This window comes from Taeniopygia guttata, chromosome 4, assembly GCF_048771995.1.
Source record: "Taeniopygia guttata chromosome 4, bTaeGut7.mat, whole genome shotgun sequence".
NCBI classification, from domain to species: domain Eukaryota; kingdom Metazoa; phylum Chordata; class Aves; order Passeriformes; family Estrildidae; genus Taeniopygia; species Taeniopygia guttata.
In genome coordinates this window covers 20896683-20912776 of record NC_133028.1, presented here as the reverse complement: position 1 = coordinate 20912776, position 16094 = coordinate 20896683, and positions in this window count along the sequence as shown.

Below are 16094 nucleotides of genomic sequence, written 5' to 3'. Positions count from 1 at the left end.
GTTATTTATGGGTTGGGTTTTTTCTTTCTCATTATGTATTATATCTTGTGAGAATATAAAATTAAAATTTAGATCTGGGAAACATTGCTGATATCTTATGAAAGTGCTTACCTTATTCTTAGATGGATAAACACAAACCTTGAGATTATTAATCATTAATAATTGACATTATTATTTGAACCTTACTCTACAAAGGAGAAGAAGTTATTGCTCACTTTTTTATTGTTTTCTGTGGTTTCATTTTCACAGATGTCTAAAATGGTACAAAAACAGTATTAAGAGAGCTGAACTTTAACCTCAAAATTAGTGTTGTACATCTTGATGGTCATCTCCTCTGAGGATTTTGAAAATATTACAAAAAAAACCCAAAACAGGGTAAATGAAGTGTAAAGGTTAACTTCTGTCATATCTAAGATGCTCTATCTAATTGTGATGTTTGTTTAATTAACAACAGCATTTTGACTGCTCAGATATCTGTTAAAAAAAAATGCCTCTTTAAGAAGCAAGGTTGTTGAAATGAGAAATTTTAGTTACAATGTGAGTCAAATATTCAAACATGTGAAAATGCTTTCAGGATCCAAAAATACCAACGGTCAATATTTCTTCATAATAGAGATTTTGGCCCAATAATTTTTCGTTTAAAATTAAGATATTGTCTCTAAGTTCCTAATAACAGAACCTTATTAGGTTATTTGTGGCTCAAGCATAGTCTTTTGTTTTACCAAACTACATCAGCTAAATTCTTTTACATTGTACCAGAAAAGATCATGACTGATCCTTATGTGTACAGTTAATGCAAATAAACAATTTTTGTATATATTTATGCACTTGTAAGGAAATCAATATATGAATTAGAAGACATAATATTTAGTGAAGGATATCATTACTTTATGTAGACGTAGTAGATATGTCTCAGGTATAGATAGCTGTGGAGTAGTTTTGTTGTAAAATTGCATGAGGTCTTAATTGCACGTGTCGTGAAGGTTCTGGAACCTGCACTCATGTCTGCAAGACTTGTAATCAGATCATTGACTACGGATAAATGTGATTAATGAGAACACGGATGTGTCTTTGATGCAAATTGTATTTGATGTTGATAATGAAATAATACTAGGAGAAAGCAAAAAGTAAATTTGAGTGAATGGTGATGTAGAAGGCTCAGTAAATGAGGAGCCATGATTTAATCTTTGATGCTGAAAGTCAGGTTATCTTTTGGCTAGTTTTTGGGACCACAGTGAAACAATATTTCTTGATTGTAATAAAAATTGAATGCTCATTGTTAACAATGCTTTTGCAAGTTGTGGAGTTTTAATGAAATTTCCACTGTCTTTTCCAGGCAACTCCATAACATCAAAAATTACTTTTAAAAAACAAAAGAAAACAATATTTGAATTTTCCAAATGGGTCAGAGCTTTTGACATTTTTTTTTTCTTCTTTTATGTGTCTCTTTTTTTTTTTCATTCACTAGCTTGCTTCAGTCTAAGAAGCATATAGTCCTGGAAATATTATAAGAAATATTAGTCTTTAGAAAAAGCATTTTGATATGAAATTCTCCATGTGGAAGAAGCAATTTAAATTTTGCTAGATAAAATGCCTTTATTTGTCATTTTGCACTGACATATTCAAATAAAAATGTGTACTCTTCTCTTTAATCCTTGAGATAATGTGTATTTTATTGTGCTTAGGAACCATGACAACACAAAGAGATGTTTTGCATTTAAACCAGATACCACAGTAAGATAAGAATATGAGTGCTTGTGTAGCTCTAGATGGAATAGGACTGAGTCACTGTAATTGTGTTTTAGAATTTATGAAAATTTATTTTCTTTGTATCTGTAATAGCAACAACATCTATTCTGACACAGCCAAACTCACTTGTGGTAAAACCTGTACATAAATCAGGCATTGTAAAATGCCACATATTGAGCTTCTTAGTCATCAGGTATTTGGTTAAGTAATAAAAATAATTTATTCATTCTTACCTGTGCTTATGACACCAAGCTGAGTTGTGCAGTTGACACACCTGAAGGATGGATGCCATCCAGAGGGACCTGGACAAGTTCAGGAAGTGGACACACAGGAATCTCATGTAGTTCAACAAGGTGAGGTGCAAGGTGCTGCACTTGGGGTGGAGCAGGCCTGGCTGGGGAGTTGAACAGATTGAGAGCAGCCCCACCAAGAAGGATTTGGACATATTGGTGTATGAAAAGCTGGACATGAATTGGCAATGTGCACTTGCAGTATGGAAAGCCAACCATATCATGGGCTGCAGAAATAGGTGGAGAGAGGTGATTCTGCTCCTTTGCCCAGACCCCATGTGCAGTACTGCATCCAGGTGTGATGTCCTTAGCACAAAAAGAACACAAACTGTTGGAGAGGCCAGAGTGCCACAGAACTAAAGAGTGATGAAGCACTTCTTCAAGGAAATGCTCAGCAATCTGGGATTGTTCCAACTGAATAAGAGAAACCTACAGGGAAACCTTATCAGTATTTACAGATGGTTTAAAAGAAATATGGGGATAAACTTTTTAATAGGGCATGTAGAAATAGAACAAGTAGTCGTGGTTTTAAACTAAAGAGTCAATTCACACTAAGTATGAGGAAAAATGTTTTATGATGAGGGTGGTAAAACACAGGAGCAGGCTGCTCAGAGAAGTTGTAGATGTCCTATCCCTGGGAACCTTCAAGGTCAGATTAGACTGGGCTTTGAGCACCCTGATCTAGTTGGAGATGTCTGTGATCATTGCAGGAGAGTTAGACTATATGACCTTCAAAGTTTTCTTTCAACCCAGACAACTTATGATTCTATGGTTGTACTTTTTGTCAATCTGATATCAGAGTAGAAAGATGTCATGTGAGTTGAAAAATGAAAAAGAAATTCCTTAATGTGTATCTTTTCATTCTTCTTCTTATTTTTTTTTTTTTTTTTTAATTTTGGGAATGCTATGCTTTTAGTTTGTTCAGTACTTGGAAATGAAATTGATAGAAATTTTCACACACATTTCTCAGTGTTCTATCATTTTATTTTTTTTTTTATTTTTTTTCCATCTGGAAAAGAAGCCAAGAGAACTTTTCCTAGATTAATTATAAAAAGTAAATTCAGTCTTCTTCCTATGCCTTTTAAAAATAGTGTTTCCAGGCAAAATTACAGTGTTCTATTTCAAAAGAAAGCATTTTTTATATATCAGTGCATGCCAAGCATTTATAAATGGTACTTACAGGGATTTTTTAATACATCTTTTCAGTTGTTGTACCATTATGTCATTACAGCTCCTCTGAAAGGCAGGGAAATCTACATTTTTCCTCTTAAAGACAAAATTCAAATTAGTGATGCCATGAGTTTGAAACAGGAAATACATTAGTTATTTTAAAATTCATAGAGCATCTACAAAACAATCACTATTATTGCTTTCCTATGGGTAAAATGTATTTATATTAAATATGGAAAAAAATAGATTGTTTCCCTTGTCCAGCTTCAGTGTGCTTAACTGAGATCTCATTAACCTGCAGGATATTTTCTAATTCAGTCACAGATGCAGTCATGAGTAGTCGGCTGGAAATGAGGTAATTGAGGTGTAACAGAATTCTTAGTCTGTATCCATAATTCATTCTTCATAATAGAAGAAAATATGAAGGTGCCCTATCAAAGAAAGTTTTTATTATAAGTTTAGCTTTATAAAAGGTGATAAAAATAATTGCTCTTCTGGTTTTTATATGAATGCACCATTTTACAGTACGAAAAGCAGAGCTCACATTTCAGCAATACACGGATTCAGGGAAATGCAGATTGGTGAACCTCTCTTGATCCCACAGATGGTCATGGATTGATCCTAATTTCCAGGCACATGAAGGACAAGAAAATCTTCAGGAGTAGGCAACATGAGTTCATAAACCAAATCAAGCTATCATCAAGCTATGCTTGACCAACTTGGTACCTTGATCATCTCAAGCTGGGCAGGAGTGTTGATCTGCTTGACAGTAGGAAGGATCTGAAAGGGATCTGCAGAGGCTGGATCAGTGGTCTAAGGCTAATTGTATGAGGCTCAAAAAGGCAAGGTGCTGTATCTACCCCTTGAGTCACAACAACCCCATGCAGTTCTACAGACTTGAAGAAGAGTGACAACTTGTCCTCTGGGAAAGCTGCCCAGAGGAAAAAGAGTTGGGGCTGCTAGTGGGCATCTGGCTAAATATGAGGTAGATGTGTTCCCAGGAGACCAAGGCCACTGGCATCCTGGCCTGTGTCAGCAACAACGTGGCCAACTGGACCAGGGCAGTGATCATACCCCTGTACTCGGGGCTGCACCTCGAATCCTATGTCCAGTCTGGGCCTCTCACTACAAAAAAACATTGAGGGGCTGAAGCAAGTCCAAAGAAGGGCAATGGAGCTGGGGAAAGGTCTGGAGCACAAATCTTATGAGGAGTGGCTGGGGGAGCTGGGGTTGTTTAGCCTGGGGAAAATGAGGCTCAGGGAAGACCTTATCATTCTCTACAACTGAGAGGATGTGGCAGTGAGGTAGGCATTTGCATCTTCTTCTATGTAACATGTGAGAGGCTGAAATGACTTCGAGATCATGTTTAAATTACAGATTAGGAAAAACTTTGTCACTGAAAAGGTGGTCAGTCATTGAAACAGGCTGCCTAGGGGAGTGGTTAAAACACCATGCCCAGAGGTCTTCAAAGTATGCAGATGTGTTCCACTTAGGGACATAGGCTGTTTGTGGGGTTGGCTGATATAGGTTGGACTTGTTTATCTTGATGGTCTTTTCCCACCTAAATGATTTTATGAGGAAAAGCCTTGACTTGTAGAGAGCAGTGGATTCTGACCACCCAGATTTCAGGAAAGTCTTTGACACTGAATGCCATAATATCCTCATAGAAAAGCAGCTGAAATAAGGACTGGATGAGCAGTCAGTGAAATACACTGAAAACTGCATACCAGTTACTTTTGAAAGAATGTAGAATGAGAATGATACATTTTTTGAAGGAGTGTAGAATTTCTGACACTTTTACAAAATCGCAAACATTTGGAGGTGCTTAACCTGAATCTTTATTCAGAAAGGAACACAGAAGAATTTGAAAAGTTCTTTTTTTTTTTTTGTCCTTCAATATTGGATGCTTCCCAGTATATCGCCCAAATAGACTTGAAAAGATTCAAGCAGAATGTACTTCTTTACTTTGAAAAAGGAGAATTTTGCTGAAAAATATGCATTATTGTCTCAGGAGTTAATTTTGTTTTGTCTAACTCTATCCTTACATCTCTGGATTATTACATTATAAGAACTTTAAAGCCATAATTAAGATTATTCCTTTCTTTCATGTGCTATATTTCTATATGGAAGAACTTGATTATATTTTTATCACCAAGAAAAGATCTTTAAACATCTATTGCAGCTTCAGTTTCCTTCATTTATACAAGCTGAGAAAATTAATATGTTACCAAGTCACTATATACATATATCTTGTAGCAGTCTATAACACCTCACTGACAGGCCCTCCTTCATTTTCCATAATGTCTATGTTATAAAAAACACATTAACAATATTCACAGCTCTCAATATATAATAATTAATAATATTGAAGAGAACTCATTTAAAGCCCCCAAAAGAAATAAATATAAAAAATACTGTACCATAGTAAGGGTGTTCTTAGGGATAACTTTAGAAGTGCTATCTTTCTTTTTGCCTAATAAACAAGACTTCTTAGCAGGAGAGCTGAGTGGCAGGACTGATAATACAACAGCAAGAGCACGAGAGACTGTGGAAGAATTTCAAATAAAATAATTACCTTTACTAGCTCTGCAGAAGTCTCAGTAAATGCTGAAGAGGAGAAAATTGCAGGTGCTGACTTCAGAGAGTTTTAAAAAAATCTCCGTAGAAAATATCCTAAACTATACATTTTAAATTTCTGATTGTTTTTCTCCTATATTGCCTCCTGCTGCTGGAAGCCCACCTGGTCTCTGTTACATCTCCTATTCAGCATATTCAAAGTTTGCTAGAACTGCTTCAGGGTTGAATATTTTAGAATAATGTTAATATAGCAGATTTTGACATTCTATTGTTCAAATGGCAACAATCTTTTTTTCTAATTATTTTTTTTGCTGGGTTGAAATTCAAACTCCCTTCAGAGCAGAGGATGCTGAACTCCAGAATAAGAGAACTTAGCAGCAATTTATTTTTTCTCCCAGTAGCATCAATAGATGACTTTTGTACTTAAATCAGAAGAGTCACATGAAAGAAAGAGCAACATCTGGCCAAACACCTACAAAAATGGTATTCATGAAATATTACCATCCTAAAAAGCTGATACACTATAGTGATAACTGCTTAAATTTTAAGAGCTCTATTTCTCAGAGGTGCTCTTATAGGCAGCAACTGAATAGTAGAAGTCTCAGAAGTGCTGAACACATCTCAGTTATATATCCCATTCTCTATTCAAGATCAAAATACATTTTAGATTGGCTGTAACCTGCATACACATTTAGAAGTCTGTCTTCAGAGATCTGTGTTTTAAAATCTTTGCTACAGAAAAGAATTTACTGCACAGTGCAAAATATTTGAGAAACATATATTCAGGATGACTGATTCTCATATAGAATTATCAATGTTTTAAATTCATCCTAATATTTTAGTCAATAACTCTTGATGGTTTCTCCCTTCATCCCCCCCCGCTCCCCAGCCCAGAAATTTAAAGAGAAATTAAATAAAATGGAATATGGATATTAAACATCTTCAGAAGTAATTTGCTTTAAAGAAAAATTCCTAAATATGGATTTTATGTAGATAGGTCAACAGATGCAAATGATTTTCAAGATATATTTTTTTTTTGTCTTTGGAAGCACTAGGAATGTATATAGGAACACTACATACATTCTTCAAGCTTCAGAAATACTGGGAGAAATAAAAGGGAGAAGATGTAGCTGTTGACCCACTGTGTAATGGATTAAAACTTGTTTTACTATCAAAGCTGCATAGATGCTTTACAGATCATTAGCAACAAAGGTTTACTTGGTCAAAGCTTTCTGGCTACTTATGATTTTTTTGTTATGTAAACAGTTAATTTTAAAGTTCAAGACATAGTCCACTGCAATTTTAAGTTTATTTTGAAGCCCTTTAGAAATTACAATAATTGTTTAGGGTACTACACAAGGACACTACAAACCTTAAGCATCACCATTCTCTCATCTATCATGCAGATCTATAGCAGAGTTAAAAATGGTATGAAGCAAAATTGCTGCAGCTTACACAATAAGAATGCATTGCTACTTGTCTGGAAGAGAGAAAGCTAAAGGAAGGAGTTGCAGTATTCTGTTATTGAGTTATATATTTGAAATCCATGGAATTGCTGGACTTCTTGTGGGAATTATTTCTAAATTTTGTTATAGCCATGCTTAAAATTTTGGCTGAGATGTTCTCTACATTTTTAAATTTCAATTATCTTAGTGAAAGTAAAATAAAATAATCTAAACAAAATATGAATTATTTCCATTAAAAATTTGGTAAGATATTTTTGGGGTTTTATTGATTTCAGTACCACAATTCAATGAAAGAAGTTTCATGTCTTCAGCTTTGAAGTAACATAGTAAAGATATACACAGTCTTTATGATAGAACTTAAACTGGAAAAATCACCCCTTTCATAATAGTGAAAAAAAGTGAATGAAACTCCTAATTCATGAAGTTGAACATTTTACTGTCATGAGAGACATACAGGCCATTTGTTCTTAATTTAAAAGTCAGTTAATTTAAGAAGATATATGCTTCTGAACTATATTATTCAATAAATGTTTAAAAAGGCAACCAAGACAAGAATTCCTGAGACATTTAAACATTAGGGGTCATACAACAGAAGTATTTATTCATATATTTAAATGTAGAGTGTATTACTGCAAATAAAGAGTTCTGCTTGTAAATCACTTTGTACAGTTGATTAGTCTCATGTAAGCCAACTGAGATATTTAAGTAGAAAACTGTTTTCAGGATCCTGAGCTGTCTGTTAATCCTGCATCAATATACTTCTAAATATGCAACACATAAAAAAACTATTTCATGTACCACGACATCATTAAAAACAAAATGTATCAAAAATAAGCCTGTTTTTTATCACAATTGCATCTTCAATTACCAGTTTTTGGAATGTTCTCAGACTGACCTCTTAACTCCAAAAATGAGATTCTTAAAACTCTGAGAAGAACCAGAAAGCTGACAGATTAAAAGCATTTTTTTTTTTAAAGGTCTCAGTGCTGTTATTTTAATAATTTACAGTGAAAAAAGAGTGATTGTAACACAGATGGAAGTACAACCAGATGGTTGCCATCAATAGCAAATACCATCTTTGACCACACCTGACAGGGCAGTGGCTGGGCTTACCCTGGCCTGAGCTGGTTTTACTTGTTTGAGCAACAGGTTGGCAGAAAATGACCATGGACCCACTTATTTGAGGTGGATCTCTCTGAATGACTGAAGCCAAGTCTGAAAAACCAATAAAACCACCAGAGACTGGTAATATAATTATTATCTGTACCAACAAATGTTTACAGTTTTCAGTAATACAGTGTTTCTTTTAGGTTTATTTCAGTAATCCATTATGTAAATATCAGATGCCTCTATAAGTCTAGAAAAAAGAGTGCCATTATATCACAAATCCTAAAGACAGACTGTGTCAAGAAGTGTTCATTCCATCTTCCACAATATGAAATCAGCTATTCCTTTGCCAAGGTGACAATTGTTTGCCTATGCTGTAAATATTCTAATGTTTATGACATGCAAAGTTCTGCTAGCAGTAACTTCATGATCAAACAGTTATTATCTGGTAAAAATTGGCACAGAAAGATTCTGGAAGCTATGGAAGGTGGCTGTTATGCAAGCTTACTGGTATTTTTAAGGCAAAAATAAGTTTTAAATTTGAAAAAAATTAAAAATTGTAATTAGTCACTAATGCTGTGTCCATAGTCCTACAACCTCTAACTAACTTATACTCTTGTAAATTTGTAGTACTTGGGTAGAATAAAAATTAGACAGAGACAAGAATAGTGTTTAAATGAAAAATAAGTGTACTAAAAGATGAGGACTTAATAAAATATTAGTAAGGAAATTTTATAATGTAAAGATCTTATAACTTATGAATAGACAACTAAAAATTTTGTCACAGTTTGAAAGGAAAATTGCATAGGTTTAATAACAAACCTTCAAGTATGTCAGAATCAGTTAAATTTTCATAGTTAAGAGCAAGAAGTAGGTGTATACATGGTACAGATGCTGAAATGCATAACTAGGACAGATGGGAACAATATCAGATGATAGACAGAGTCTTTCGTCCCTATTTATATATTCATTAATATTACTGAAATTACTTTTTTACTTCCCTTTTTTGACTATGAATGTACACACCATGGATCACAAGTCTTAATTGCATCTGTCGCTGACTGAACAGTGACAGACAGTGAATGATTTCCACGGATGCTGAATAAAGTAGTCTATGAGAAATATTAAACAGATGGTCTCTATTAAAAAAATACTATTTTCTTTACATTATGTTGGATTTCTCAAAAAGGGCAGACTGCTTAACTGAAAGAGGAGGTACAATATGCATAACACAGCAAATAACTTCATATGGAAATTGCTGTCTTTGTCTTATGATGGTAATTTGACAAATACTGTTCCCACTAATGCTGACTCTGCTAGTCTAAGATAGTCATATTACCATTACTGCTGAGGCTTTGTTCTTCATTGGCTTCATCTTCAAGAGTACAAGGTACTTCAGTTGATCAAATCTAAAAAACAAAAATTCTCAAATTGTTTTTTTGATGCTTCATAGAAATTTTTAATTAATTACAGTGCTACATAAGTTAGGATTAAACTAGTGGAAACAGTATTTGTGGGAATTAAAATATATACTTACAAAAAATTTACTGAAATATCTTTATATATTTTGTTTCCTACATAGCACCAAAGGGAAAAAAACTTTGGTTTTCATTGCTGTCAAATCAAAAGAAGAGAAAAAATATGGGAAAGACAAGTATTTTCCTAACTTTTCTTGACAGAATATACCTAAACACACACTGCATATTATCTTTCAAATTTTGTACTTTTTAAAGAGAAACAGAAAATGGCAATATAACAGGCCTTTTAAAAAGTAATTCCTTGCTGATTCATATGGTAGACAGCAGTGTACCCATATAATGTAACTAGCTAGTAATGAATGACTGAAGTTATGTTTTTAGTAGGTGTATTTGATTTACTACAAATAAAAATAATTTTGCTTTGTACCAAGACAAAAATCGTTTCCTGTACATAAATACATTTCGAAACGTCATTTACTTCCTCTTTTTCTTCTCTGCATGTGCATGCACATGTGGATATCTAAGCTCTTTGCACAAATTTGAGCATCATTACTCCACTGTTACAAAAACCTGAAAAGAATTGAAATTATTTACTAAAAATCTTTATACAGACTGGGGATAGCCTATTCTTATATTCCTTTTTGGAAGCAATTCTAGACATCTGCTCTGCTGAATTGATAGAGTGGTTAGTAGTGCCTTCATCTGTAAAAGATAAAAGGTCCACAAAATACATGGACTGTTTGATATAATGTAATGTATTTATCAAGTGTCTATCTCATTCCTTAAATAGCAGTGAAGATTAGTTAAAAATTTAAAATAAAATAAATACAATAATAATTATATTCAATGTCTAGATTCAGTGTACAATTTATAAGACTTCCTCTTTCTATTTAAGAACCATTCCAGTAAATGAACACTTTTCATCTTATGAAATAAATTCATGGAACATGACAACATGAGTTAAGCAGAAAAGTTCTTTAGTAGAGAGCTGAAGCATGCCAGTGAACTGAAACACAGACAATTGGCATAATTTAGAATGTTAGTAAATGAATTCATAAAAATAGTTACTATTATTGAAAATTGGTCTAATATTTGTAAATCTTTACTAAAAATGAAGTTTTATCTAAGGTAAATAATGCCTTTTTCCCCTTCCTTTTTCTGTAGCCATAGATTTGTCAGCTGCAAGAAACTTACATGTTGTTTTCAAATCTGGATGTGGGAAGGTCAGAAAAGGTAGATCAGCCTGTCCATAAAACTGAGACATTTCTATCCCCTCCTCTCTACAACCTGGGTCTTACCACCTTCTTCATTCAAAATGTGTTTTTGCATGCATGGAAATTTGCCCTTACATTTGTGACAGCATGTTACAAGTTACATTTCTAAACCGCTGAAGACATTGGAAGTTTCTAAACCCTCCAAGTTAAATTTCTGAACTGCTGAAGATATTGGAAGTTTATCTTCTTATTTTGAATAGGTGTGTAGCTAAAAGGCAGGACACTTGAGAAAAAGAGGACAAACAGCACTAGTCTAACCCTCCAATTCCACTTAAGAAAATAAGGGATTTGACAGGAGATGATATGTGGTATAAGGATTTCTCAGAACCTGGAGAGATAGGTTTCAATGCAAGCCTGAAGAGAGGAAACCAACAGACAATGTTCCACAAATCTCAGAAATATTCAGGTTTCTGTGAATGATAAGAACTGTTATTCAACTTCCCTTTTAATTTGTTTCAAACACTTTAGAGAAAGACTTCCCAAGGATACATACATGAAGACCTCATGAGGACTCTGGTCTGCAAACCACTCTGGTGATGAAAGCAGAGAGTTCTTTTAAAATCACCTTGATATTAAAAGTCTAGTTTATACCTTCTGTATTATCTTTCACTTTTTAGACCAGCTAAAAATTATAAAGAGCAAACTGCATAGGATAATTAGTATTGATTAAAACTGAGTAAAATATCTTGTAAATATTTAGATAAAACTGACATTATTAATTCAATATCTAGATACAGGCTGCAATATGTTGTTTTGTGGCACAAGATGGTGATCGTGGATCTTTTTAAAAGGAGACAATTATGATCAACTCCATTTCGGATAAGGTATCTTCTGAAAATTTAATCATTGGCTTTGGAAGTGAGTTAATGGGTCCTTTTCCTTTCTATAGATCATAGTGTATTTAAAATTTCCCTTGCATATACAGAATTGAGAAGTCTGATTAAATATGCATGCAACAGAAGTTAGAAATAAAGAATTCAAAGGACAACCATGGGGAGATTTGATTGGGCTGAGCACTTCACAAGCGTTTCTGTAGGGTACTGTAGGTACTCTTCCAGATTACAAAACTTTGTGACTAGGATATAATGACTTTTTATTCCCTGTGAAACTCTCTCTTTTTGTCTTAGTCACTTTTCTCTTGTATGACTAATGATATCATTCAAATGAAAGCCATGAATCTTTCACTCTGTAAGTTACAAAAAGAACAGCATTTCAAGCTTTGAAATACTAATAGACTAAAGGAAAAGAAAGCATAAGAAAAAGAATATGACCACTTTTCTCTCTTTAGTGACCAAATAACCACCTCAAAGTTAGTTATTCTAGTTATCTCAAAGGCTTGCTTCAAAGATGTCTTTTTGAAACTTGAGAATTTTGTGACTGAGAACAGAATAGATATGTGGAGCCTACAGTCAGGATGAGCAAAGATCAGAAAATCACTGTCTGGATAGAAGTCTTCTATCAAAAGATGTATAGTTCTTATCTGGTTTCTTATTTTGGAATCTTTTCTTTTTTAGGTATGACTGTAAATAATGGTTTTGGAAACTAGATGTTTAGCAAATGTTTTGTTTGAGAAGCGCTTCCACCCAACATAGGTGTAACAGAATTAGCAGCCTCATTCCAAAAAACTTGTAGATCATATCAAGAGAGCTCTGGTTCAGCATAATGTTTCATGGACTAGGTCTCCTTTTTCTCTATTTTTATCATATTTGTACCCATATTTCAAGGATCTAGTAATATTTATGTCCCAACTCTTTGAAACCATTGAATGTCAAGTTATGAGTTTCTTACCCAGATATTTCAGAAAATGAGTCTGAGAAAGTTTATGCTGAAAGTCACAGGATAAAATGTTGCTGTTATTCTATCCAAAGAACAGTATTATAATAAATGATTTAAAGTAGAAAATATTAAAATAAAGTAATAATATGGTGCTCAGTATTTTAAATATTGTAATCAAATACTGATGTAGAAAAATCATAGAATCATGGCACCATTTGGATTGGAAGGGACATTCAAAGACCATCTAGTCCCACCCCCCTGCCTTTGACATTGCCATCATCCACTATATCATGCTCTTCAAAGCCCCACCTAACCTGATCTTCAACCTTGATCTCTTCCAGGAATATGGAATCCACAACATCTCTGGAAAACCTGTTCCAGTGCCTCCCTACACACATAAAGAATTTCTTTCTAACATTCAGTCTAAACCTACCCATTTTCATTTTAAAACTGTTATTCCTTATACTAGAGTCACTAGAGGCCTTGATTCTCTCATCTTTCTTATAGGCCCCCTTTATATACTGAAAAGCTTCTGTAAGGTCTCCTTAGAGCCTTCCCTTCTCCAGGCTGAAAAACACCAAATGTTTCAGCCTTTTTCATAGGAAAAATAATTTTTGTGACCCACTTCTGGACTTACTCCAATAGGCCGACGTCCTTTTTATGTTGGGGGGCCCAGAGCTGGATGCAGTACTCTTTGTGGGGTCTCATAAGGGCAGAGTAGAGGGAAGAATCACCTTCATCAACCTGCCAGCCACGGAAGGACAGTTTTTTCCCCATGTCTTGAAGAAAGAGAAAATGATTTACCTTCTGTGTTAAAGTCATAAACCTTGTTATGTTTTTAGAAGTGAAAATATATATGTTTATATCATCATCTATCTATCTATATCTATATCTATATCATCTATATCTATATCTATATCTATATCTATATCTATATCTATATCTATATCATCTATATCTATATCTATATCTATCTATATCTATATCTATATCTATATATCTATATCTATATCTATATCTATATCTATATCTATATCTATATCTATATCTATCTATATAATCTATATCTATATCTATATCTATATCTATCCATATCTAATATGTGTATATATATATATATATATATATAAATGTTTGTATGTTTAAGAATGGTATGCAGCCTGGACTTCACAGCATAGTCATATGGAGATTTAATTTCTGTTCTTACCTTCAAAGAATGACACAGTGTGAATGGAAATAGTCCCATGCTTAGACTTCCAGTTGAAATCTGAAATCTCATAGTCTCCTGCACTAAGAATATGAAAGACTACATTCTAGAGTGAATCAACTTCTGCTTTGTTTCACCTTGATCACCTTAAAGTGACAAATCTTTCATAGTCAAATTGTAAATATCTCTTCATTAAGTATTTGCAGCATTTTCAAACTAAACAGACTAAGAAATCATCAGCCTGGAGGTTTGCTCTGTGTCATATTACTTCACCCACTGAATGCTAAAGATTTTGTAAACCTTGAAGATGTTTTTGCATTTCACCTGTAGAATGCAACATTGGTGACATTTAAAAGATTTAATAAAAGAATACTTATCATAGTAGAATTCCACAGGAAGTGCTGGGTGACAAAACCTCAGTGTAATGAAATTGATTGTACCACTAATGTATAGCTGAAACAAGTCAAAAGCTTGAACCCAATGGAACAACTCATTAATCTTCAACCATCTGTACTGTGCTAGGTGAATAATTTCTGTATTCACATTAAGTTATCTTAAAAAGAAAAAAAATCCCAAAATCTAAGGTATTTTAAAAGCAGGAAAATTATTTTGCAGGACAGAATATATTGCATAGACCTGTTTATCACTAGAAATTTTTATTCCAAATTAATTCATTAAAGCTCTTTAAATTTAGTTTTAAAAAATATATTGTTTTCCTATATTTAAAAAAATAGTCTTTCTTCCTTTCTTTCTTTAAAAACTCTATTTTTAAGAAACAAAATTTTAAAAAAGGAAGAAGGTGCAAGGATTTTCCTGTGGGCATAGTGATAAGAATCTTACAATTTTAAAAGATTGTGTATTTTGATACCATGTTTTCTTTATGGATTATATAACTTGTAGAGTATTTCCTGAATAAATGCCAAATAAGTTTATTGGTCAGTGTTTTAAAGCACATAGATAATGGCATATTAAGAATATAAGCCTACTTTTCTTAATTTCAGAAAAACAAGTAGTTTTCCATACATGGACACATAGACTGAAGCTCTTTGAGGGGAGCTAGAACATCACAGTGATGGGAACCAAATCAGTAAGGTGGAAGGTAAGTGGGGAAACTGAGGGAGGCTTTACCTAAATCTCAAATAAAATCTCTCAGGTTTCTTCTAGCTTTCTTCCATTCACTTGATATGCAAGCAAACATTTATCTTTAGACTTTAATATAGTAAGACTTGTTTCTAACAATAAATTAAATTTCAAAGATTATCATATTTGAGAACATGAGAAACTCACAGAAGTGAGTAAATAGAAGGGGAAAATGGATTGCCCAAAACTGACCTGGGACTAAACTAGCAAGACAGAACCAGAAGGAACTATCACACTTTATAGACAGTGAAGTGGAATACTTGGGATAAGATAAGATAGGGCATGGTGGAATGCTGCATTACTAGGAATTTATGACTAACGCTGAATGTAAAATCAGTAAAACAAAGGTCAGTGGACAGAAAGAAGCACCTGTTTATTCAGAACTGGAGGAAGGGAGCTGGTAAGGTAAAGCAAACCATGTAATTGAAGCTGCTCCCTGCTTCTTCTCAAGCAGTTCTGCTTCTGATCATAGCAGCTTTGAGCAGGAAGATAAATGTGTGCCTGATCTAATCATTGATGTGGCTAACTATTCTGTGACCAGGAGAGAACCAAGATGTTTTTCTTGCCACAAGTGAGAGGTCATGCAAGAGAGACAAACAAGATAATTTGAGACCCTAACAGAATGCATACAATTCCATCAAATAAAAATACATTTTGATTGTCTATAAAGCAATGCTAATTGCAAAACATTTTTCCTTTAATGGATCTATTATTTCTTTCAGTTGCTAAATTAAATTACTCCTTGTCTGTTGCAAGGAGTCTTGTCTTATGTGTTTCTTCTGAACACAAGAGTTTGAACAGGGTCACAATGATACTGGTGAATCAGTCAAGCCATTGCACAGCAGTATTAGTTGTCAATA